The sequence below is a fragment of the Manis pentadactyla genome, chromosome 1 (genome assembly GCF_030020395.1).
Source record: "Manis pentadactyla isolate mManPen7 chromosome 1, mManPen7.hap1, whole genome shotgun sequence".
NCBI classification, from domain to species: domain Eukaryota; kingdom Metazoa; phylum Chordata; class Mammalia; order Pholidota; family Manidae; genus Manis; species Manis pentadactyla.
Genome location: NC_080019.1, coordinates 191,708,565 through 191,736,188, shown reverse-complemented (window position 1 = coordinate 191,736,188; position 27,624 = coordinate 191,708,565). Strand labels below are relative to the sequence as shown.

Genomic DNA, 27,624 nt, shown 5'->3' with positions numbered 1-27,624 from the left:
AAGGGCCTGGTGGGTTCCAGAAACAGGGCACTGTGCAGAAGGAAAGCTTGCAAGTGAGTTTGGAGAGAGGCAGGGTGGGCTCAGCATGGCCTGGAAGTGCCCATGAGGAGCCCAGCCGCCTTTTCTGAGGACACCAGGGGCCCACAGTCCTTCTCTAGCCTTGACAGACTGATGCATCTGGGGTGTGGTAGGGCCTCTGTCCTCTACCTATAATACAACAGAGAAGCCTCTGCTGTCAAACCACAACTGAGGAGAGCAAGCCCAGGATTCAGACCAACAAGCTCTGGTCCCAGGACCCATGAATTCTGAGCTTTAGAAAGGCATTTTCGGGGGTGATGTTTTAGGCAGCTCCAGCTGCCATAACGAAATACCACTGATGGGGCAGCTCAAACCCCAGACTTCTTTCTCACGGTTCTGGAGGCAAGGAACCCAACATCAGGCTGCCAGCATGGGTGGGGGGGTTCTGTGGGAGCCCTCTTCTTGGCTTGCAGCAGCCGGTTTCTCACTGTGCCCCCACATGGCAGGGAGAGAGAGAATGCACAAAGCAGGACGCTCTCTGGCATCTCCTCTTAGAAAGGCACTAATCCCATCATTGGGGCCCCACCCTCGTGGCCTCATCTAACCCCGATTAGCTCCCAGAGGTCTCACCTCCAAATACCATCACTGACATATGAACTTGGGGCAACAAGTCGGTCCACAGCAGGGATCATCTCCCAGCATTCACGGGCACCTGCTATGTGGAAGGAGCATCTGGCCATGGTGAGCAGCCCCGGGACTCTCCTTCGATCCCCCTCATCAGATGAACTTACTATACAGAGGAAAGTGTCACTCTGTTCCGGGCTATTAGCTGTGCTTCCCACTGGGAAGCTCCAGTTCTGGACCCTCTCTTCTGAACATGTTGACAATAGCCTCACCCAGCCTGGTGACTTGGACTCAGACAGGGAGAGATGGGACTACAGCGCAGGGGTCTGTACTCATTCGGGCTCTGTCCCCTCCCTCTGTGCCCTAACCCCTGCTGAGGCACTGTCTGATGTTCTTTTTTTAATGCGTTTACTTGCAGCTCCCAAACTTCAGAAACCAAGGTTTTTGAAACCTGATTCTTTTAAACCTCTGAAGCATTCTTTTCTGAACAGGCCAAATAATACTAAACGATTTTACTGAACAGTTTTACCCATAGTGTGAAAAGGAGCAAAAAGAAATGGTACCCATAGATTTAGGAAGGCTGCTCTCCAATGGGCTTTTTAAAATAAGCTTTTGATTGCTTCAGTAAGCTCAGAATTAGAACCTTTCTTCTATACAAAAAGTAAACAAAGCAAATTGATAACGTGACAAAAAAGGATGCAGCAGGATGTCATTAACTGAGTTGTTGATTATCTTGCACAATCAACCATGTTAGAAGAATCTGAAAAATGTGGTAAAGCTCTTTGATTGCCTGGGTCTGGTGAAATAAAGGGAAGATAATATTCTTCAGCACCACATAAACACCTTGAAACAAACACAAGAGATTTCGCTCAAACAACATCTCCCAGAGTCTTCTGGACAACTGTGGTCTGAATGGCAGAGCCATAGAATCTAGGCTGCTGGACTGGTCCTGCTAGAAAATCCTAGTGGTAAAAGTTCAGCATGCAAACCACCGGAACAGGGTAGGGAAGGAAGAAAAATAATTAAAACAGGAAGTGTGATCACTCTGGAAATCATGGCCTGCCAGATTTCAGTGTACATGAAGTGCCCTAAAGAGGCAGTGGGAACAGTGCCAGTGTTGAGTTGGATGGTGCTGCCATGCGATGCATCCTAATTTAGGAGGGCTTGAAATAGCGTTGCTTGACAAACGAGTTCAGCTGATCTTTAAGATGATACGAGCTCTTTATCAACAAGCCTAGTCCTGCGCTATCTGTTCCAGCCCCCTGCCTCTACCCTCGGGCCACACGGTTCCCTTCCAGCATCTTAAACAGACCCCTTCTTTCCCTCCTGTGCCAATGTCCCTCCCTATGTGGGTTTCCATGCCTCATCCACCCTTCTCCAGCCGCCCAACCCCACTTCTGCCCAGCTAACTCCAGTTCGTCCCCCACGACCGGGTCCTCAGCAAAGCCACTCATGTATCTACTGCTCAGGGCACCCACTGTAGGCTGTCAATGTCATTAATGGGGTCCTAATTTACTGTTTCTTTGTGCAAACCTTGGACTTCCCTGGTGGGTAACTCCAGAAGGACAAAGCATGGACCATTTTCTGTATTTTTCACCATTGTAGCTTCTGCCAACACATGGTATTTGCCATGCAAATGCCCAAAGGACAGGTTTTTTTTAACTTCTTTTTTTTTTGAAGTATCATTGATGTACAATCTTACAGTGCTTTCAAGTATACAACACAGGGGTTCGACAGTTACCCACATTATTAAATCCTCACCCCCACTAGTGCAGTCACTATCTGTCAGCATAGGAAGATGTTACAGAATCATTGGCTATATTCTCAACGCTGTACTACCATCCCTGTGACCAACTTATATTATGATTGAGAAAGTGCCTCTTTATCCCCCTCACCTGCCCCACCCACCCACCTACCCCAACCCTTCCCCCATGGTAACCACAAGTCACTTCTCAGTGTCTCTTAGTCTACTGTTGTTTTGTTCATTTTGTTTTGTTTTTAGATTCCACAAATAAGTGAAATCATATGGCATTTGTCTTTCTCTGCCTGTCCTATTTCATTGAACAAAATATCCCCTAGTTCCATCATTCTTGTTGTAAATGGAAGGATTTTTTTAGTGGCTGAATAATATTCCACTGTATATACAATATTACATTGTATATGTAGCACATCTTCTTTATCCATTTATCTATTGATGGACACTTAGGTTGCTTCCGTACCTTGGCTACTGCAAATAATGTGGCTATAAACATAGGGGTGCATATATCTTTTCAAATCAGGGATTTTATTTTCTTCAGATAAATTCCCAGAAGTGGAATTACTGGGTCGTGTAGTATTTCTGTTTTTAGTTTTTTGAGGAACCTCCATACTGCTTTTCACAGTGGCTACACCAGCTCACATTCTCACCAACAGTGTAGGAGGGTTCCCATTTCTCCACCTCCTCACCAGCACTTATTTCTTGTCTCAAAGGCAAGTTTTGAACAAAGCAATGAGAAGAAGCCCATGTCGCCAAAAGCCAAATCATGCTTCTTTACAACTTGGATACATTTTCTTACAAGAAAACGCCTTCTTTATATGGCATCTCCTTGGGATGAAATTGTTTGGCAAAGTTTTTCAGAGCATCAGGCATTTTTTGTTATGTCCACTTCACAACACTTGAATTATTTCTCAAAAGAAATAGAACCTGGGCAGAGGATCTGAACAGACATGTCCCCAAAGAAGAAATTCAGATGGCCAACAGACACATGAAAAGATGCTCCACATCGCTAGTCATCAGAGAAATGCAAATTAAAACCACAATGAGATTATCACCTCACACCAGTAAGGATGGCCACCATCCAAAAGACAAACAACAACAAATGTTGGCGAGGTTGTGGAGAACGGGGAACCCTCCTGCCCTGCTGGTGGGAATGTAAATTAGTTCAACCATTGTGGAAAGCAGTATGGAGGTTCCTCAAAAAACTAAAAATAGGAATACCATTTGACCCAGGAATTCCACTCCTAGGAATTTACCCTAAGAATGCAGCACCCCAGTTTGAAAAAGACAGATGCACTCCTATGTTTATTGCAGCACTATTTACAATAGCCAAGAAATGGAAGCAACCTAAATGTCCATCAGTAGATGAATGGATAAAGAAAATGTGGTACATGTACACAATGGAATATTATTCACCCATAAGAAGAAAACAAATCCTACCATTTCCAACAACATGGATGGAGCTAGAGGGTATTATGCTCAGTGAAATAAGCCAGGCAGAGAAAGACAAGTACCAAATGATTTCACTCATATGTGGAGTATAAGAACAAAGAAAAAACTGAAGGAACAAAACAGCAGCAGACTCACAGAACCCAAGAATGGACTAACAGTTACCAAAGGGAAAGGGACTGGGGAGGATGGGTGGGAAGGGAGGGATAAGGTGGGTGGGGGAGAAAGTGGGACTTACGATTAGCATGTATAATGTGGGGGGGGGGGGCACGGGGAGGGCTGTGCAACACAGAGAAGACAAGTAGTGATTCTACAGCACCTTACTATGCTGATGGGCAGTGACTGTAATGGGGTTTGTTGTGGGGGGACTTGGTGGTGAGGGGAGTCTAGTGAACATAATGTTCCTCATGTAATTGTAGATTAATGATACCAAAAAACAAAGGAATAGAACCTGGCTTATTTCAATGGGAGAGGAGCAACATAGAGCCTCGCCTGGTGCTATTCACACTGAGAAGGGATGTGGCCTGTTACTAGGAGGGCTCAGAGATGGAAGGTCAGGCTGCTCCAGCATGAAGGAGAGTGAAAAGATGCACAGAGAGAAAGGGAGACCCAGTGGCACTCAAAGAGCCTTAGTTCCAGCATTTGCCTGTTGGCCCCAGAGGGAAGCCTACGATGATTTAGAAGATGGAAATAACCTTCATTCAGAAAACAATGCACACACCATACACCATGCTGTGCACACAAAAGCACACTTGATTCGTCTACATGGCAGAAGAGGATCTTCCAGAAGCAGCCAGCCTCCAGAACAGCCTCCTGGCACATGGAGATTATCCCCCTCCTCCTACTTCCTCTAATTGTGGGACAACTTTCTATCCACAGACATCATCACCCACAGCCACCTCTCAGCCCTGACAGAGGACACCACAGAAATCCACAAGCAAAAGGCTGAATCCAAACATCGGCTGTCCCGTCCACACAGGCAGACACACTCTGCACTCTTAAGGCTACCATCGGGAACTGCAATGATCATTTCTCCTCAGCAGCAACATCCTTTGAGTGTGGGCTGTTTTATGCCCTTGGTTTCACTGCAGGAGATGTGGTAGAACATTCTCATTTCACAGTGGATCCTCTTGTAACAGATGGGCGGTATCTACCTTGAGATGATGAACTGCTTTCTTACGCCTGTCATTCACCCTACACAGCGATCACGTAGCTTCCTCTGGCCTGTCGTCACTTGCTGATTGTCTTCAGGAAAGTAGAAGGATTCTTCTGATGACACATGACTGGGCAATAAGCCTTGTTTTTCGAACAGAAATAGAGCAACACCTCATAACTTCTGCCCATTGGGCTCAAGATCACTTGGCCTAGCCTGAAGGAGGACCCTGTGCCCCAGCTCTGGACAAAATTTTGAGGCCATGGTACTCAGCCAAGAAACTTGCTGATGGGGGAGGGTTAAGGCCCCCGCTTTTATGATTCAAACACTGACCTACACGCTTGCCAACAGACTACCCTCCAGCTTCCAAGACTGGTCAACCTAGACTTTCATTTACAAATATGAGCCATGAAGAGTAAAAGAGTAGACATTTGAGAAGAATTAGTCACTGGAAGGAAGGATTGGGCAAACATCTTTGTAGTCTTCTTAAGAAAGCACATTTCTACATGATACCCTAGCAACAAATTTCACAACTGCCATTTGTGTATATACATTGTGTCAGTTACAAATATTCTTACCCAGCTCACAGTGCAGGCCTTGTCAAGCACCTCCATCACAATATTCTGTTAACCAACTTGTACTTCCAAGTGTCACACACATGCAGAAGCAAGTAACATGGATGTCATTGCACATGACAACCATCTTACCCATGTAAACTGGACTTCCCCAAATTACTGAACTTGGGAACACCTTATCACAGTTGTGACAATTACTACCGAGTCACACCTACTTTCTAAAATTTCCTTATTACCAAGGGACCGTGGCACAAGACAGCAACTCCGGCAAACTCTCATGGCCCTTGTGCAACAGCTGGAGCACCTGAATACACCCACTTCCCCTATGGGGACTCATGGCAGCCACTCCCCTGCTCCCAGACCTAAATCACCCTGCCTTCTACGAGGGGATTCCAACGGTCACTTCCCTTTGGGAATCTCTGGGTCAGGAAAAGGTTGGCATAGGAATGATAGGATATCATATCTGCCTTGCTAAAGCCCCAAGACCTAGGAACCCCAAGGCTTAGGACAGTTGAAAGGAAATAGTAAGAGATACACAAATACTTGCCGAATAAATAATTGGAAATAAATAATCTGAGCAGAGTCTATGACCACAAAATAAAGGACGCTCTCTGGCCTCGGTGAGCTCCAGCCTTCCTCTCAGGGGATCTCCATATTCACACCTCCACCCCTGTCCTCATGACATTCAAGCTTCTCCAGTAGAAAATGTCCGTAGTCTGGGATCCAGGCTTCTGTCTGGATGAGCCTGTGAATTTCTTCCTCATCAGTTCCGGCGACAATACATATTAATAATGAGCAAAGCAAATGGTGTTGATTTTTCTTCTTAAGATGACAGCCACCCCCTATGTGAATCTCTACTTTAAGTATGATTGCAAACCAAAAGTTCACTCAGAAAAAATTGTTGGTCCTTATGAGTGGAATCACCTTCGGTGTTCTTTGAAAGATTTCAGTAAAGATTCAGATTGCTTTTTGCGTATCGAAGTGTTGATGAGACTCTGAAAGACAGGGCATCAAGACTGAGCCACAAGGCATGCTGGCCTGACCCAGGTTTCATCGCCACGACCTGCTTGTTTCCTCCCAAGCTTCCGCTCTTGTAGCCGCAGGCCTGGGCTTCCTCAGTGTCGCCTCTGCTTCATCTCTGACCTCCCTGATTTTCCACCCCGACTCTCTGTTGGCTCTTCTTTCTCATCCCACCCATGAAATTCAGGTGTGCACCCACCCTCTCTTCCAATGGACACAGTCTCCTGATGTTATCCTCTCCCATGCTTACACACAAAATAACCCTCAAATTCATGCTGCCCATCCATACTTTTTGCCTAACTCCAGATCCAAAAGCCAACAGGACATCCATACATGTCTCAAGTTCCGCTGCTCGTCCCCAGCTGAGAATCCATTCAGGGACACAAGCGCCAGAGCCACGCCCACTTCCACTGCTTTAGCGAAAGATTCTTCTTAACCGCTGCCGCTCCAGCCTCCATGCTGTCCATCAGAAGAACCTTTAAAAACACAGGTCCGATAGCTAAACCAGTGTTTAGGCTAAAGCACATTGGCAGACGAGGCAATATAGATGGTAAGCACAGTTACTTATTCCAATTTTCACTCCAACACTTAAAACTTTCCAGCATCAACCCCTTACAGCCACAGTGCACCGGCACTCCTGCCACAAGACGGTGTGAAGTTCCACAAATGCTGCTCTTTCTGCCCAGAATGCCTATGGCCAACGAGGCAGCTCCCTGTAACGCCTTCAGGCCCGGCTCGCAAGTTTCCCCTGACACCCCCCCAGGGAGCAGGCTCACCCTTTCCTTCTCTTGGTGCCGCCGCCATTCCTTGGGCGGACCTTGACCACAGCTCCACCTGAGTATGATTATTTGTGTGTATGTCTCTCTCCTACTTCACGATGAGGGGCTTGGGACAGGAAGTAACTTATTCATATTTATTTAAGTCTTAATACTTCATGCCATACTTTTCACATAACTGATGCTCAGTAAACATCTACCAAGTACATAGAAAAAAATTTACTGTTACGGGTTGAACTGTGTTCCCCCCAAACTCATATGCTGATGTCCTACCCCTCCCCTCCAGGACTCAGAATTTGACCTTATTTGGAAATAGAGTCATTGCAGATGTAATTAGTTAAGATGAGGTCATACAGGAGTAGGGTGGTCCTTAATCCCATAAGGCTAGTGTCCTTTTTAAAACAGGTAATTTGGGCACAGGCACACACTTACACAGAGCAACATGTGAAGTTGGACACAGAGATCGGGGTAATGTTCCCACAAGGAAAGGACACAAAAGATTGCCAGAAACCCAGCAGAGAGGATGCAACAGATTCCACGTCACAGCCCTCATGCCAGCCTTGGTGCCACCTCAAGCACGGACCCCAAGCCTGCAGAACTGTGAGGGGGTCCATGTCTCCGTGTGAACCACTCGTTCCATAGTTCTTTGTTATGGCAGCCCTAGAACACTTCAACATTTACTGAGTGAATAAATGAATAAGCTACTCAGAAGAGTTATTACCTGGATATCTGCAATGCGCCTTTCATGCGCTTAGCTAAGCAGCAAGCACAGTAGCAGAATCAGGTGGAATTCCGCCCACCGGCAACACTGCGTTTAGTTCTGTCAGTGCTTCCGCCTCTCTCTATGCAGGTTTTGAAAGGGAAAAGGGTTTTTTCCACATAAATTTTCAACACTAGATTTTTGTTTCTGCTTGGAGAAAACTCTATAGGCAGGAACAGTCGCTAAAGAGTAGACAAATGGTGACAGTAAAGACTTGAAAACAGCTGGAAAGCTGTTCCCACTCAGCTGTCCCACCCTCGCTTTGGTGTTTCTGCCTCGTCTTACCGCCTCGGCACTGCCTTCTTTCCTCTGACCACTGCTAGGCCATCACAGACTTTCAGTGGATCTCCAGAAACCACCTTAACCCAAATGGAAAAAGAAAATGCTAACACACCAACGTCATCTCCTAGTCAAATGCCAGTCACCTCTTTGCGTCTTTCACTGTTTCTCACTTGAAAACCCAGCACAGACAACCACGAATGGATGGAGGAAGCCAGAACCTTTACCAACCTGAATCACCAATGCCCAAGTGGCCTGCATGAGTCACTGTCACGGGATCAGGAGTGTCCGGGCAGTGGGGCTAAGATCGCCACAGGGAATATTGATGGAGCCGAGACCCGGATGCTCAGGACTCTCCCCCTCCGGCATTTGGGACTCTTGTGGAGTCTGCTTCCAGCTCCCATTCACTGCACTCTAAATCTGGCTGAAAGTACAAGAGCTTTTCCCGAAAGATAACTTTGGCAGCAAAACCACATATTTTAATGTGAAATGATTCACAGTGAAAATATGTCACTTTATAGAAGCTCAATAAAATTGTTAAACATTGATGGGTTTGTTAGATGGCCCTATTGTTCCATCTGACTTGACGACACCTCTTCCTTCTCTCACTGGTATCTGGCTTTGAGGGCTGGTTGTTACACAACAAGCTAGGACCGTTTTCCTATTAAAACCAAAACTGGCAATGTGCCCTAAGAATTTCATTGACAGTATATATTCCATTTTAGTAATAGAAAGAAACAAAACTTGTCAGTTGGAGCAAATTTAAACTAAAATAACCAACTTACAAGCATTGTTTTCAAATCTTCATTTTAAACCAGCATTTCCCTTACTATAACCGCATGTATTTCTGAATGGCAATGTAACTGTACACAGATGTAAGAGGAAAACACTAATCAGCCATCATCCTGCCCACAAAGCAACAAAACTAGGAATTTAAGTTTCATCAAGATCATCAAAAATCCCAATCACTTAGAAATAAAGAAGATTAATTATGAGGTCAAAGGAGAAATTAAGTGTATAATACCAGATCACTTATAAACAAAACAAATGAGAACACTTGATATGATTTCTTAGGATATGTTCAAAGTTGCTTTCAGAGGCAAACACATCACTTTAACATTATTAGAGAAAAGAAAGAAAAAAAAGGACGAGGCTCTCAAAGAATTAGAAAATAGAAATTATAGAAAAGAGCAGGAGGAATAAAACTGAAAACAGGATTGAATTAATTCAAACATTAAAACAAAATATTCCTGAAAAATACACACATACCTTCTCTTTCAAATGGACTAAGTGGTAGCATATCCAAAACATACAGAAAGGGGGTCAGGGAAAATAAAATGAGAAATGGAAAATGGAAAATGGGGAATGATACATATGGGAGACACACATAATGTTAAGCATTCTGTGTTTGGAACCCAAGGGAACCGGATCAAATCTTAAGTCAGCCACTTGCTAGCTATGAGATACTAGGCATATTGACCTTCTTAAGACTCCATTTTCTCTATAAGTGAGAAATAGAAAGCTTATAAAATGATAAAATACTATGACTTCCTCAAGTTTTTGTGAAAGTCAAAAAAGTACTTCATTGTACCCAGGAACTAGTAAGCACTCAGGCAATATTCCAGCTCACGCCTAAGCCTTCTGGTATGTTACTTTGATCTGTAAAGCCCTACAATCCCTTCTTAAATCTGCTTGGGATATAATCACTTGACAGGGTCCCATTAGGTTCACTGGGCAGGTGACACTTGTAATTTCATCTTCAAAATAATGCAGTTCATAGAAGTTGGGAAAAGATCAAATTCTTCCAGACTTGAAGTGAAACTGACATGGCTGTATATGAGCTGGTGGGGGCACAGCTGGCAGAGCGTGATTTGAGAGGGTCAAAATGTCCTCCAAAAACTGTGTCCTTACAGCACAGTTTTGTGCCACAGGAAGTCTCCTACTAAAATGTAGAGAGGAGACCTGGTTAGAATCTGCCTGCATAAAGGAGGAAATTGAAATGGCAACAGAGAGTTAATGTCTAGGAACAGAATAACAAAGAGCAAAGAATAGAATTTAGAAAACAAGGCTCAGGAGGGAAAAATGGAGGTGAAAAGGGATCAATTGGCTACATTAGAGAAAAACCAGATTAATGTCCCCATAGTGACTAGTATTATCACTTCCTGTGTGCCAGCCACTGTGCTAAGCGCTTTTCCTGGGAGCATCCATTCAGTTCTCACCACACACCTACAGAGTGGGTGTTATTGTTCTCCTCTACTGAGGGGAAGCCTGCACAGTGAAGTCACTGGCCTGGGTCCTAGACTGAGTTGATGGCTAAAGCCAGAATCTACAACCAGGCAAACACACCCCAGGGTCCACACCCCCTGCTCAAGCCCCTTCTTGGTGTCACAGATAAATGTCCCAGGGACCAAGGAGCCTAAAGAAGGTAGGGATCATCATAAGTGTCAACCCTACAGAAAACTTGGAGCCAGAAGCTCTCAAACTTCCAAAATGCAGCTTCAGTGGAATAACTGTGGCTAAACACAGAGAAGAGATGACAAGCCTTTAGGAAGAAAAGGAAGATGATAGAGGGCAGTTGGCTTGAAAACACTTTCCATCCAAGGAACCAACAGCTAAAGAGACAAGGGTACAAAACATCGGATGCAGAAAGGGGAGGGAAGGAATGGAGCTATTCAGTCAAGCCTGAGAACAGGACAAACTAGTAGGAGTAATAAATGGTGACTGATGGAGAATGATGATGGAGAGAGGAAAGCAGAAAAGAAGAAATGCCAGGCAACAACTTTCCCAGAAGGAAAGTTCATGACAGTAAGAGCATCTTATCTTTGAACAAGTAGAAGTTCGTCAACAACAAAAAACACACAACCTGATTTAAAAATGGGCCAAGGACTTGAATAGACATTTCTCTGCAGATGATATTCAGATGGCCAGTAAACTCATGAAAAGATGCTCAACATCACTAATTATTAAGGAAATATAAATCAAAACCACAATGAGATACCACTTCATACCCACTAGGATTTCTATTATAAAAATAAATTTTAAAAGAAATTAACAAGTGTTGACCAATATGTCAAGAAACTGCCCATTTTCTTGACCACCTTGTGCATTGCTGGTAGCAATGTAAGATGGTGGAACCCTGGGGAAGAGTATAGCAGTTCCACAAAAAATTTAACATATAATTATTCATATGATCCAGTAATTCCACTTCTGAGCATATACCCCCCCAAAAAAAATGAAAGCAGGGAGTTAAACAGGTTATTTGTACACCCATGTTCATAGCCAAAAGGTGGAGGTGACCCAAGTGTCCATTGATGGATGAATAGATAAACAAAATGTGGTCAATACATACAGTGGAATACTATTCAACCTGTAAAAGTACAGAAAGTCTGATACATCCTACAACATGGATGAGCCTTGAAGACATTGTGCTAAGTGAAATAAGCCAGTCACAAAGGGACAAATACTGTAGGATTCCACCTATTTGAGGTCCTTAGAGCAATCAAATCCATAGAGACAGAAAGTAGAATGGTGGGTGCCAGCAGCTGGGGACTGTGGGAAGAGGTGACTACTAACGGGTTCAGGGTTCCTTTTGAAGTAATGGAAATGGTCTGCAACTAGATTGTAGGGATGGTTGCACCATGGTGTGAATGTACTAAATTCATGGAATTGTGAAAAAAAGGTCAAATTAATTCTTGTATATTTTACCATGATAGTGAAATGGAATTTGGGGTTCACTGAATTGTAAACTTCATGAGTAAAATTTCTGATATTGATATTATATGCCAATAAGACTATCAATGAAAAAAAGAAAAGAACCAAAACCACAGGGAATGTGGAGTCCTTTCTCCTTGGCAGGATTTCCCAAACTGTACCCCAGCAGACATCAGGAGGACCTGAGTGTGGTTGGGGGTAATGCAAGATGGGGACAGATGGGTCTGCAAGTTGGAGAACCACTGGAGTAAATTAAATTAAACAGGCTTCTTTATTGAAGGACTTTTGGAAATTTTTACAAAGTTAATATGCAGAGTGAATCTCAAAAAAAAATATTCATAGTCAGGGTTGTCCAAATTTTTTGATCCTAGAACAGTTTGTGAGGAATGCATCCCATATGCTAATGGGGAAATCAAACGGATAAAAAATTGGCTAAGTGGGGTCAGAGCTCAGTAGAGCTGGGTGTGGGCTGCATACGGTTTGTGAGTTATTCCCCTATGTTTGAAATACCTGACAATTTGAAGAAAAAAAATTTTTAATGCTTCCAAGCTACATCCTCAATGTGGAGGCAATCCCAAACCTGATATACCTTGAAAGCAACTTGTAACAAAATTATAGGACGAACAGAGAGACTATATCTACAAACCATAATCATCCATGATTCCAGCTACACCTCCTCCTCCTTCATATCCTCAGGCAATAGAAAAGCAGATAAACCCTGATAACCAGAACACAAACTAAAGAAAGGAGAAGAAAAAAAATTAATTTCATGTAGGAAGAGAAACAATTAAGAATAATTCACTCAGATTATATCTAAAGGTGCATCTGAACCTGCCTTGTTAAAGATACTTGGCAGGAGAGAACAATGGCAGAGCGAATACGTGTAAGTCCCACAGGACAGAAGGGAGCGCAAAGGGGGAGAAGTGCATGAAAGGCGAATGAAGAAGCCAGTCTGGAAAAAGACACTGTCCCGCAAGTGGGCTGGAAGTGTGCCCACAGGCCCTGCTGATGCTCAGGAAGCAGAAGAGAAACATCCCTGGGTGGCTGGATGATTCTCTGTCACTGGTTTCATTGCCACTTGGAACACGTCTAGCCTAGAGATTGATTTGGAATTTTTCATCAGAAACAGAATAGGCGGAGTTGTAAACTTCAACAGCAATGCCCAGGAATGGCTTCGGGTAATTATAGAAAGTCAGAGGCTAAATAAAAGGATTGGGGCAACAAATTAAATACTGGGCCCCTGACATTGGTCATTTTATTCCAGCAATTCTGCTATTGCTCAAAAGAGTTGGAGCACATTTTGGGGTGGGGGGGGCATTACTTTTAAAACCAAGATTTTTTTTATCCAATAATGGAAAACTAGCTCCATTATTTTATTTTCATACCTCACTCTTGATCCAAAACAATCTTATTCAACACAGTAAAGTGCTTGGCACATTAACAGGCAAATAATAATAATAGTATCTATGACCTATGTAGCCCCTATGTACTGGCACTGGCCTAAAGCTTTATATATACGTAAATTTAATTTAATTCTCCTAACTGCTCCCTCTGAATAAATACCAATATTATCTCTGATTTCAGTTGAGGAAACTGAGGTCCAGAGAAATCAAGGAACTTGCTTACAGTCACGTAACAAGTTCCCGACAGAGCTGGGGTATGAACACAGCACCTGGCCCAGGGCCCGAACTCCATCACTATATAAATATTTGTTGAATGAGTGAATGGATGATCAGTGACTCAGTGACTTTATTTACCCAACTTGGTCCCAGACCACTTCTGGCTCCTTTTCTTCTATTGAGGCTATAGGGAAAATGTTGAAAATTAGATATAAATTCTGGTTGATTTGCTTTTCATATGAGTTTCGTTACATAATACTTAAATCTTCTAATTCTGGTTTCCCCTGAAGGCCACACTAGTTGTCAAAATCTCTGTAAATCATCTTTCCCACCCTGTCTCCTTACCTCTTCACACACAGGCTCAGATAACTCTCTCCATCAGTAGGCAACGAAAAATCTAATTAAAGCCTGCACAAGGCCAACCACACAGGAACCCCCGAACTCAGCCAAGGGCAACAGAGAAGAGTCTGCATTAGAGGCCTGGGAGGGGCTCTCTCCCATGCAAGGGGCTCCCCTGGGGGTGGGGGGGAAAGCAGAGGCATGCCGAGGGGAGCACGAGAGAAGTCAGCAGACCACCCCAGGAGACTACAAACCTGGCGTCATCCAAGGGTGCCAACGGGGCAGGGGGCAGAAAGAAGGCTCTGAGCCCCTGACTGTTGACAGCTGCATTCCAGTGGACAGGAATGTGGTAGCTCAATGTCTGTCAGCTTCATCCCAGTCAGCAAGCCAGTCACCTGGGGAGACGCTGACAAGGACTGAGCATGTTTCACAGCTATTGGAACCAGGATTCAAGACCGGGACCTAGTCCTGGAAGAAAACCAAGTAGAAATTTGATCAGAAGTTCAGCCAATGGACAAGCATCCTGGGGAGGCAAAGGTTCCCCTGGGACACCAGTGTCTGGCTTGGAGCCCAAAGCCAACCCCATGCCCAGGAAGGAGGCGATCGCGCCCCTGGAACCCTTCCAGGATCGACCTGAACTGGCCTGGGGCCGCAGTTGTCCAGTGCCTGCGGTCGGTGAGTGGCACGGGGGGAAGGACAGCTGTGTGCTGGTGTCCACCCAGGAAAGGATGAAGATTAGCACCCAACACAGAGGTCTGGACACGTATGTCGAATCTAAGAAAATCAGATATTAACAGAAGCCCTGGTTTATTCTAAGTACCTACTCAGAAATCCTACAGAGGAAAAGGGGCTGGGGCTGGAAGAACCTCTGGGAAGACAATACTGTCCTTGTCAGTTTTTTGAGGTGACACTTTAGGGAAATATCTAAATGGAAGTTTGTACCTTCTGACCTCCTTCACCCATTCTGCCAGCCCCCAACCCCTGCCTCTGGTGACCACCAACCTGTTCTCTAATCTGTGAATTCAGTTTTTCTTTTTTAAGGTCCCATATGCAAGTGTGGTTATACAGTATTTGTCTTTCTCTGACTTATTTCACTAAAGCAAAGTTATGAAGTGCTCCTTATTTGAAACAGGTGGCATATTACCACCCTTGTTGAAGAGGAAACACATAAAAGATGGACTATATAACTTAACTGAAGTATTTTATTACAGGTAAGGATGGGTTGATTCAGCATGTATTTACCTTCAAATGGGACTCTAGGAATTTCCTGTCTATAAAATACTCAACAGCCATTCCCCACCCCAGTCACTGGAATGGGGCACTTCCCAGATCTCTATCCTCATTCAACTCTACCCCTCCATCTCACAGTGTAAGGGCAGAAATAGCAAGTGAGGGAGATCGGAGATGGGAGGTGATGTTAACATTTCCTGAAGATAAATACGTAACTAAGATTTCTATGTTTGTCAGGCTAATATAAAGGAAGAGTGAAAAATAACTCCACAGCATCTGATTACTGCAGATGTGGAAAGGGCCTTCTATTATTGGAAGCTGTATTTATCCCCAACAAATCAGAAACCTAAGCAAACGACAAAAAAAAAGTGAAACAAACAGAATTTTAAAAACAGGGTAGAAGCAATATTTACTGCACATATTACACACACACACTGGTACAGGTATTGTAAAAATGTTGATTATAAAATCTTAAGGCACCTCATGCATTTGGGAATGAGCTAAAGAGACTCCTTCCTCATCCTCTCCACAACTTCAAAACCCTCCTGTGCTGTTGGGGGGCGTTTGTGGGTTTGTGTTGGGGTCTTTTTTATCCCAGACTGGGTTATTCATTTTAACTGTGAGATGTTTCTATTCCATGTTAATTCCCTAATCATAAATTGCACTGCTGTGCCCACCCACTAACACAACTTCCTCAGTGTCTGAGTAGTTAAAATATTTCATAAATGAATACATTATCATCAATACCAAATAACAATAACAACCCAAATAAAAAGTGGGCAAAGGATCTAACAGACATTTTTCCGAAGAAAGTAAACATGGCCAACAGGTACATGAGCACACACTCAACATCTTCACCCTCACAGAGGTGCCAGTCAAAACACAAGGAGATGTCGTGTTTGGACCGCAATTACCAAAAAGTTAAGAGACAACACATGCAGGTGAGGATGCCGCTGATGGGGCTGTAACCTGGCACAGCAGCTACGGAAAACCGCATGGAGGTTCCTCAAGAAATTAAAAATACAGCTAGCCTATGATCCAGTAAGTCCACTTCTGAGCATCCAATCCAAAGTAAATGAAAACATTATCTCCTAAAGATATCTGCACTCTCCCGTGCTCATGGCAGCATTATTACAATATCCAAGGTGTAGAAACAGCCTAAGTGCCTCTGGACGGATGACAGATAAAGAAAATGTGATATAAACATGAGATGGAATATTAGTCAGCCTTTAAAAAGAAGGAAATCCTGCTGATTTCCACAACATTGATGTGGAGGGCATCATGCTAAATAAAATAAACCAGACCAAGGCAAATACTCCCTGCTATCACTTACACGTGGAATCTTAAAAATTAAGAGTCAAACACACAGAGTAGAAAAATGGTTGCGAGGCTCCGGGGCGGAGGGGGACGGGTAATAAGGAGAGGTTCTGGGGATCTAATGAAGGACACAATGACTGTAGTTATAAACACTGGGCTCTGAAATTGAAGTTTGCCTAGAGAAATAGAACTTAAATGTTCTTAGCCCCAAAAAAGGTGAATTTTTTTGAAAGAATGCACACTGTTTGATCAAGTGGAAGGAATTGATCTGTAATCATTTTATTTTCCTTAATGTTAAAAGAGAGAGAAAGAGGGATTTAAAAGGAAAAGGGGCAACCTGCACTAACGTGGTCTTGGAAGTGCGCGCGGTCAAAAGCACCCCAAGCCCTCCCGCGCCCGTTCCCCGCGCCCTCCCTTCCCGGGCCCCCCGGGCCAGTACCTCCCGGGCCAACCTGGCCGCCCGCTCCCGCACTGCCCGGGGGCCCGCGCCTTCCGGGCCCCGCGCCCACCGGGCCCCGCTCCCACCGCGTCCCCCGCGCCAGCACCTCGGGGGCTCCGGTGCCCGCGCGCCTCCCGGCCCTTACCGCGCGCCCCGCACTCTCTCGGCGGCGACCGGGCTACAGCCGCGGCGAGCTGGGAGCCTCCCGCGAACCTCAGAGCCCGGGGCCCGCGGCGGGTCCGCGGAGGAGACGGGCCAGGCCGAGGGCGGCCTCCCTCCGCAGGGCACCGAGGAGGTGGGAGGAGCGGCGCGCGGGGCGCACGGGAAATCTGATCGGGGAGGCGCGCGGCGGGCGGCGGGCGGGGGGCGCTGCGGCGGGCGGGGGGCGGCTGCGGGAGCGGCCGGGGGCTGTCGGCACGTCCTGCCTCGGGAGCCCCGGGAGGGGAGCATCTTTCACCTGCACCTGACGTTGGCGCTGGTGGCCTTTGGTCGTGTCGCCTTAGGCCCACTCTTCGAGTTTCCCATCCAGCCCTCCCAGGGGACGGTCCCAAAGTTAACTTTAAAACCCTCTCTGTACAGATAAGGAAGGGCCGTCTGTGCTTCTCAAACCCCAAATGCCTCCGAAAAGAATACCCTCCCCCTTTCGGAAAAGAGATGCTATTTTTGTAGCAAATGGTTGTGAGCAATGAGCCAAGGTCAGATAACGGAATCTGGAGGTAGCGGGGCTGTTTAATCCTTAGGACAGGCAAGTAGGTTCTACTTGTATGCCCATTTCACGCATAAGGAAACTGAGGCACGAAGAAAGTGAGGGTTGAGTAGTAAGATAGGTGGTGCCAGTGAGACCCCAGCTTTCTCTAGTGGGAAAAATATACATATATTTACTTACAAAAATATGCATGTATATTTTTTCAGACTTGGGGCCATATCATGGACCATCTGATTCCGTGGTTGTCGACCCGGACTGCACAGTAAAATCGCCCAGGTAGTGTTCAAAATTCAGCGCTCAGGCCCTGCCCCAGGCCAAGGAATCTGACTTCTCCTCCTTAAATGTGATTCTGCGACAGGATCAGAACAGCAGGAGGTCCGTTTCCCCACAGTGAGCAGGTGATCCTTCTTGAGCAAAGATGGAACGAGCTAATGTGGGGGAGATGGAAGCAGAACTCCCCAAATATTTAGCAAGACGGAGTGCCAATACCTGCAAGTGCAGAATTGGCTCAGAGTTTCAGAGGAAGGAAGCAGCCTTGGAGCGGGAGACTGGGCTGGAGGCAGGGTGTCCTGGGAGGAGGCTGATGAGTAAGAACATAGTAGCAGGCTGGCAGCCCCACCAGCCTGCAGCAGTAAACGCCCCCGCGCTGCTGCACTGCGCCCCCCTCTTCCACAGCACATTTCCTGCGGCAACCAAACGGGCCTGGTGCCCTCACAGCTCAGCTGCTGTGAGCAGCACAGCCAGGCAGGGGGCAGCCCCGGCAGCCAGTAGGTGGGACTGGCACTGGCCAGTCTTCCCCATCAGGACCAGTCCACACCTGTCAGCCACAGACACCTTAGCTCTGCCCACTCACTGGACTTGCTTCTGGCACCTTGAGGGACTGGACATGGGGCAGGTGTCTTTTGGTTTTTTTACTGGAGTATAGATGACGTTCCATATCATCAGCTTCAGGTGTACAGCACAGTGACTCGACAATCATAAATACAGAGACCACACTGGGGGTTTCCATAGGGGAGGGGGTGGGAGATGGGAAAAGCAGTGAAAAGGCATAAAGTGGTACAAGCTTCCAATTATAAAGTAAATAAGTTACAGGGATGAAAAGTGCATTGCCGGGAATATAGTCAATCATATTGCAATAATTCTGAATGGTTACAGATGGTAACCACACTCACCATGGTGATGGAGAGGGCAGGTGTTTTTAATCTGTAAGCAGAGCAGCAAAAGTACAGGATGCAGCGAAGGGGCCTGGGGGATGTGGGACGATGGTCCATCAGAGACCAAAGTGACAAAAAGGCCACTGGAAGGTGAGGAGAGAGCCTTCCAGGCAGAGGCAAGACCCTGAGACAGGACTGTGCCTGCACATGGCTTGGCGTTGCCACGTGGAAATGGACTAACTGAACAGGGTAAACCAGGTATGGCAACAGGCACCAGTCACGCAGCCCTGGGCACAGGGTCAGGAAAATGGCAGCACTGTGTGCGGGCCCAGAGCTCATGGGCTAAGGTCCTTTGCTGAGCTGCAAGAGGGAGCCATGCAAACAGCCCCCACTAGGGAACCATTTGGTCCCGTGTGTCCCCCACCCCACCCCGGACCCTCTCTAGAGCACAGCACCCATGGCTGGCAGCCTTCCCAGGCTGCTGAGCCCTAAAACGGGGTTCCCAGCCTCAGCACAGTTGACATGTTGGGTCAGCCAATTCTTTATTGTGGGACAATGTTTAGCAAGATCCCTGGCTTCCACCCACTAAATGCCAGGAACACACACGTGAGTGGCTGTCTGCAGACATTGTCACATGTCCCAAGGGGAGAAAATTGCCCCCAATTGAGAACCACTGCTCTAATAGGAAGGAGTGGCACCCAGTGCCTCGCAAATAGCTACAGACACTTATTTATGAGGGATGGCCTCCCAGAAAAGGGCCATTTCTCGGATTGGAAAGGCCCACTACATCACTGAGCCGCTGGCCGAAGTGCACTTGCTCCGGTCACGCCAGCCCTCCTGCACTCCTTGATGGGCGGGGCTCATCCCCATCGCAGGCCCACAGCCCCAGGATGGGGGCTCGTTGTGGCCCCAAGTGGATCTTGAACAGTACTCCTTGAGCCCCTAAGTTGGGGGAAGAACAGACGGCAGGAGTGGGGAGCAAAAGCAGCCAGCACTCTGATGCCCTGGGGCTGGGCCCGGGCTCTGAGAAGCTGGGCAAGATCCCTTCCCTCCTGGTCCAGGCTGCAGGCCTCTGGTGGTGGGGGGTGCCCACCGAGGTCCCCCTCATCTCAGAGAGGTAGAGAAGCCAGCCAGCAGTCCAGCATCTGGAACCAGCGTCGGTGGCTGAGCCCGTCCCTGGGGCCCTCGTGCAAACGTAAGGAACCAATCAGAGGTCCTTTGAGGCCCAGAAAATGGTGTTCCCAGGGAAGCCACTGTATGAATTAGAGTTACTGTGCCATAAAGGTTTTTTCAGGCCCAGAGCAGTTTTCTGAAGCATTGAGCAAAGCTTTGGTGGGGCAAAGTGAAGGGTTGTGGGGACTGGGACCCAGAGCCAGGGGAAGCAGCTCCTGTTCGGGGAGTCTTGTGTCAGTGCGACTGTGTGGCTGACCATCCGGGGACCCCAGGACGCATGCTGCTGTGGCAGGGGATTGTGCCAACATGGCCCCCAGAAGCCACTGGGGCTGCCCCTCCCCCTACAAAGAGACCGGCTTTTCCACCACCTGTCTGGGTGGGGCTGCAGCATGTAACTGTAACCCCACTCCTCAGAGGGGAGCTCGCCTGAGTGACCCACCCAGTTACAACACAAGGCTGTGGCCAGTCTCACCCTATAGGTTGGGACAGACGTGGCTCCTCATTCTTACAAGATGGGACCACACCTTCCCAGACAGTGACGGGATTCACCTCAGAGTGAGGCAGGAAGGGCAGTCCACACAGGTTTATAGAGGGTCAGATTAGGGAGGAAGGTTGAGTTCGGGTGGCCTTGGCCACCTCCAGCCCCCAAGCCACAGTGTAGCAAACAGTATGTAAACTTGCACCAGTACGTTTTGTATTTCATATTCTCATTTGAGTATTTTATTTTATTTCAGGATTATTCCAGAATAATATCATTTTTATGGTACATGAAAACCCAAGGACTCTTAGAAAATGAACCACTGGTTTTCAGCCGTTGGGTGGCCGGCCACGTATAAAGTTGTGGTCTAACGCGCTGTCATTCATCCAGGGATGTGCTCCCCTTGGCGTCTCCAGCGAGTGCTGGACCCCTACACCCAACCAGATCCTAAAGCCCACAAACAGATGTTCATCTTGCATCCCAAGCCCGGGAGGTGATGGGATGGCAGGGGCACAAAGAGCCTGGTCACCCTGGATCTGCTGGTTGGCTCCATTGTCAGCTTCCTCTGCACAGTGAGCGTGAAGATAAGAGTTGTCATGCTGTCAGGACACAGGGAAGACAGAGGCTGGCGACCCCCTGTGGCACCCCGTGCTGGTTTTTTATAATCCTTAACAATTCTAAGGTAGTTTTTTGCTTGTTTCATTGTCATTTTAGGAAATCACACTCGTTTCTCAACATTGCCTCCCAAAGCATTGCCCCTTCTCGACGAACCCAGGCTTCAGAGGTACACACCTGCTTGTCGGAGAAGCTCTCTACCTGGTGCTAAGTGATTTTCTGAGGGGTTGAAAACCAACTCCAAGCTCAAGGACATTTCCTGCGATTGAGGAGGTTTCCATGCACCCTGAGCTCTGCCAGCGGCTCCTGGAGAAGCACACTGAAGAGAAGGTCAAGTCCCAGGGACCATCTGCAAGAGAGGACCTTCACTCCAGGGGTGTAAATTCTGGAGCATTGGCTTACTACATTGATCATCCTTCACAAGGGCACAAGAAAAGATAAAAGTCCTTATGTTTTTCCTTCAGGGACACCCATCAGCAGAAAAGAGACCAACTTGTCCATAACTGGCCATGTCAGGAGCTGGCCCCAGATGCAAATGTTAACAGAAGCTCACACTTCTGTTAACAGAGGAAGTCCAGCCGATTGATTCTGACTAGGGGTTGGGCTTGGATGTTTTCCATCTATTTTTAGCATTAGAAACTCCTTTTTCAAATAGGATGTGTGTGTGCCTCCAATATCCCCACGTGAGCTAGGTCAGAGCTGTTCTGTGGGGCGGAGGGGGGAGCCTTACACCCCTTCCTTCCACCACCAAAGACATCACATACTTAGACCCACAGGACCGTGCCCCGCCCTGTTTCAGCATCTCCAGACCAGAGGATGGTGAAGTTTCTAACCACCCAAGTTAGTTAGTGGAACCTTGGTACAAAATGCAGAGGAAGCTAAGGGAGTCGGAGCCTTGGCTGCTTCCAGTGGTTTACTCTGGATCCCCCTTCCCCGAGCCCACGTGTGCACGCGCCAGGGCTCCTGTCCACAAAGTCGAATCACACTGAAAACCCAAAGCTACAGAAAGGTTTTCACCTTAACTACAGCTTGCTTTCAGAAACACTACAGCTTTCAAAGAGTTCACGTGAGCAATCTCATTCAAGCTCCTGATAACCCCACCAGGCGGAGTGTCTGAGAGGTTTTATCATTTTTCAGATGAAACTGAAGCCCAGTGGTGACTAACAGCAAGGGTTTCATAGCTCCGTCCCAGCCCTGCAGCCCCTCGTCACCTCAGTGTCCCGTGTGCATGGTGGAGATGGCAGGAAAGTGTTTTGAACTATGTCTGGCACATAGTGAGCCCTCAGTATGTACCAGCTCTGATGGTTAGGTAAATGACCCAGAACACATCCCTAGGAGGTGGGGGTGGAGAACCAGGTCCCAGGCCTCCAAGTCCCCCCCCTGAGACCCCCTTCCTAGCCCTGCTATCCCAGAGTCCTTTGTGTGGTTGTTTGAGTCCCTGCAGAAGCATACCTGATCTCTAAAATAAAAAGTGCTAGCAATGTTTGGTGAATAAATGAATAACACTGTGTGGCATGATGTCTCTATTTTCCAGAATTTCTCATGGCTAGTTTTATCAAGTAAAGCCTGAGAGAAAGAAATGATTGCAGTCAACTCAGGAAAACTCACTTAGGTATCTTTTCCAGAAGTAGAATTATATTAGTTACTATGAAAGTTATGTGGCAATCATTAGTCTAAATGTTTTACATGCATTAACTCATTTGTTTCTCACTACAGTTTTATGAGGTAGATGCTATTATATCCCCATTTTATGGGTGAGAAGACTGAGCCACAGAGAGGTCAAATAATTGGCTTACATAAAGTGATATCTTGCCAACTAGAAATAACCAAAAGTTATAAAATACTTATATTACTTTGTTAGCCCACCTAATTCCTTTCCCCACTTTATTTTTATTGAAGTATAAGTTGATATACAATCTTATATTGGTTTCAAATATACAACACAACAGTTCAACACTTAGCCATATTATTAATTCCTGGCCCCCACTAGTGCAGGTACTATCTGTCAACATAGGAAGATGTTAACAGAATCACTGACTATATTCTCCATGCTGTACTACCATCCCCGTGGCCCACTTACATTATGATTGAGAATTGTTGTGGCCTTTTATCCCCTTCACCCTTTCCAAATACTCACCCCAACCCCTCCCTCATGGTAACCACCAGTCACTTCTTAACATCTATGAGTCTACTGCTGTTTTGTTCATTCTGTCCTGCTTTGTTTTTATATTCCACAAGTCAGTGAAATCATATGGTATTTGTCTTTCTCCACCTGGCTTATTTCACTGAGCATAATACCCTCTAGATCCATCCATGTTGCTGCAAATGGCAGAATTTCTTTTTACTTTATGGCTGAGTAATATTCCACTGTGTGTATGTACTACATCTTCTATATTCATTCATCTATAAGTGGACACTCAGGCTGCTTCCATGATTTGACTATTGGAAATTGGCAGTAAACATAGGGGTGCATATATCTTTCCAAAACAGGGAATTTGTTTTCTTTGGGTAGATTCTTAGAAGTGGAATTACTGGGTCTTATGGTATTTCTATTTTTAGTTTTTTGAGGAACCGCCATACTGCTTTCCATAGTGGCTGCACCAATTTACATTCCCACCAACAGTGTAGGTGGGCTCCCTCTTCTTTACATACTCACCAACACTTGTTCTTTCTTGTCTTTTGGATTATCAGTGGCCATTCTAATTGGTATGAAGTGATAGCTCATTGTGGTTCTGATTTGCATTTTCCTGATGATTAGCAATGTGGAGTATCTTTTCATGTGCCTGTTGGCCATCCGTATTTCTTCTTTGGAGAAATGTCTGCTCAAGTCCTCTGCCCATTTTTTAATCCGATTATATGGGATTTTTTGCTGTTATTGAGGTATATGAGTTGTTTATATATTTTGGGTGTTAAGCCCTTATTGGATAAATCATTTATGAATATATTCACCCATAGTGCAGATTGCCTTTTTGTCCTGCTGATGGTGTCCTTTGCTGTAAAGAAGCTTTTTAGCTTGATGTAGTCCCACTTGTTCATTTTTTTATTTTCCTTTCCTTGCCTAAGGAGATGTGTCCAGGAAAAAATTTCTCATGCTTATGTTCAAGATATTTTTGACTATGTTTCTTCTAAAAGTTTTATGGTTTCATGTCTTACATTCAGGTCTTCCATCTATTTTGAATTTACTTTTGTGCATGAAGTTAGACAGCAATCCAGTTTCATTCTCTTGTATGTAGATGTCCAGTTTTCAACACCAGTTATTGAAGAGACTGTCTTTTCCCCATTATATATTCATGGTTCCTTTATTGTATATTAATTGGTCATATATATGTGGGTTTATATCTGGGTTCTCTATTCTGTTCCATTGGTCTATGGGTCTGTTTTTGTGCCAGTACCATACTGTTTGATTACTGTTTATCGTGTTCGCTCCTTGTGGCGGTGACGACAGCGATACGTACACAGACCTGGTTCACTTCAGTTCTTTATTGTTGCTCGGAAGGTCGGGAGAAGGTGAGTGAGAAGAAGCAACAGCTGGAGAGAGAGAGTGAGAGGAAGAATGAGAGGAGAGAGAGACCCTCTTTCTCTTTCCTGCTTACGCCTTATATAAAGGAAGCTGGCCTATGGTGATCAAGATCATGCGTGACCTTTAAGCTGATTGGTAGCATGCCTTCTGCATGAGTTGAGCACGAGCGCAGAAGCATGGGGCAAGCCTATAGGAGCAACTTCCTTATGCTAATGCCACCAAACCAGGAAGGGTGGTGCCCAGGAAGCGGGCGCCATCTTAGGGCATTGGTCAACTAGAGTGGAAGGGCGGTGTTCAGCCATAGTGGGACTCAGCCTCGGCCGTAGGCCGGCCCCTACATCTCCCCCTTTTTTGTTTTTTAACACAATGAGGCTCGGGGACCATGCCTGTCTTAGGTTGTCAGGGAGGTGCAGCATCCTTACCCGTCACAGGGCAACAGACAGCTAAGGTCTGTGCCCTGTCTTAGGTTGGTATGCGTACCTCCTGATCTTACCCATCTTTAACTACTGGTCCAACATATTGAGCCACACCCTAGGGGAGATGCCTTCCTCTATAGCTGCCATGGCCTGCACCAGAGCCATCCGCACTTCCCGATGTTGCCGTTGCATGGAACAGACTTTTCTCCCAAGTAGGAGAAGATCTACAAGGAGTAATATACCCATAACACCCATACCTGACCAGGGTTTGGTGGCATTTAGCACGGCTTCAGCAAACTGAGCTACAGACAGCACCTCTACCTTTTGGGAACTAACATTCAATATTTCTAGCCATAGCTGAGTGGTGAGCACGTCAAACTCGCTGGACCAATTGGTGGATAACATCTTGCCTAATTCCCTGGACAGATTGGCAGCTTTAGAGAGGTTATGAAAAGGAATGCCAGTAACACATAGAGCTGTCAAAGGGCAGATATGGGAGATTAAGTGTACTATTGGTAGAGAAAAAGGCGGGAAAGGTATGTGCAGTTTCAGTCACCAGGAGTGGTAGAGGCCAAGCCTTCACCAGACCCCATAGTTCTCTGGGTTCTGCTATTGCCTGCTGAAGGATCAGTAGCAGGATGAGCATCAGTGGGGTCGGCATCTCGCACTTCCGGTTCTGGTCTTGCCACTCTCCGTGTCAGGCGTTCAGGCACCCAGATGGGATTGTTTCGGTCCTGTGGGAAAACACAAACAGAGCCTCGGTTCCAGATTAACACTGGATCCGGGCCTTTCTATGATCCTTCCAATACATCTTTCTACATAACTGCGGGCATGTCTTTAGGCCTGGAACAGCGATTATGCCGCTCTGCTGCACTGTGGCCATCTTTGTCCAATGTCAAAAAATTTAAAATGAATAATACGATGTTAAGTTTGTCTCTGGGGGATCTGAAGTCTGCCCCTATTCCCCCTTTTTGTTTATAGAGAGCATTTTTAAGGGTCAGGTTGGTGCGCTCTACCACGCCTTGCCCTTGAGGGTTGTAGGGAATACCTGTGGTATGGGTGATATCCATTACCCTTAAAAATCTAAGAAAGGATTGGGATGTATATGCTGGTCCATTATCAGTTTTTACATGCTTGGGCTTTCCCCAGGACGAAAACGCCTGAAGGCAGTGAGTTATGACATCTCTAGTTTTTACCCCTGTATGGCAAGAGGCGAAAATGATGCCTGAGCAGGTGTCAACAGACACATGAATATATTTCATCTTGCCAAGCTCTGGAATATGAGTGACATCCATTTGCCAAATGTGATTGGGTAGTAGTCCCTTTGGACTGACTCCCTCTGAAACGGTGGGTAAGAGTGTAACACACCATTTACAACTTACTACTATGGCTCTAGCTTGGTCTCTAGTAATATTATATTTTAAGCGAAGGGTGTTTGAATTCACATGAAATTGTTTGTGAAATTATGTGGCTTGTTCTACATGGTCAAATATCACTGAGATGTTAGACTCACGGGTCAGGGCATGGGCACGTCTGTTTCCCTCAGCAATGGGTCCTGGGAGGGAAGTGTGGGCTCTTACATGTCCAATAAAGAAAGGTGTTGATCGATCCCAGATCAGTTGTTGTAGCTTTCTAAAAATACTGGCAACGGGGGAAGACTGGCTAATATAACTTACATTCTCTAAGATGGACACAGCATTCACTACATACTGACTATCTGCTAAAAGGTTAAAAGGTTCCTGTGAGAAAAGTGTAAAGGCTTGTGCTACAGCCAACAGCTCTGTTTGTTGGGCTGAAGTGGTTGGAAAACTGAATGTCGAAGATTGGTCACCAGTGACCACAGTCCCAATGCCATTCTTTGACCCATCAGTGAACACCACCTTAGCCTTGGGTATGGGATTACATCTTGTGTTTTTAGGAAAAATGACAGGATTAGAGAGGCAGAACTGTAGCCAAGGATGTTTTGGGTAGTGGTTGTCAAAGGAAGCATTGGTGATGGTGTAAGCAACAGCCCATGCATCACAGCATGCAGTAAGACATTCAATCTGCTCAGCAGTATAAGGTGTTATTATTATGTTTGGGGGAATCCCAAATGTTTTTATAGCTGTCCTGATTCCCTTGATGATCAAATCAGCTATACTCTGAGGATACCATCTTAATGTTTTTCCTGGAGAGTGGGCCAGATATACCCAGAGAATTGGCCCTTCCTGCCAAAGTACCCCTGTTGGGCTATTATTACTGAGTATCACTATAAGGAATAGCAATTTGCCATAGTCTATTCTATCTACCTGGGCAAGCTGCAAGTGGGATTGGACTAGGCTCAAGGCTTCCTTGGCTTGCTTACTGAGAGAGCGCGGAGATGATAAATCAGAATCGCCCTTCAGTGTCTCATATAATGGGCTGAGCTCTTCATCTGTAAGCTTTAGGAATGGCCTTATCCAATTTATATCTCCAAGGAGTTTTTGAAAATCATCGAGGGTGCTTAGATGATCTGTTC

General features: G+C 46.0%; 1 protein-coding gene across 1 annotated transcript in view; it reads right to left on the bottom strand.

The window, feature by feature from the left end:
- B3GALT5 (beta-1,3-galactosyltransferase 5) overlaps window positions 1-17,345 on the bottom strand; it is a 32,426-nt gene extending 15,081 nt beyond the window's left edge. The window contains exon 1 of the mRNA XM_036899333.2: window positions 17,211-17,345. The gene's annotated coding sequence lies outside the window, so the exon portion shown is untranslated. The remainder of the gene's footprint in view (window positions 1-17,210) is intronic.
- Window positions 17,346-27,624: the final 10,279 nt, after the last annotated feature.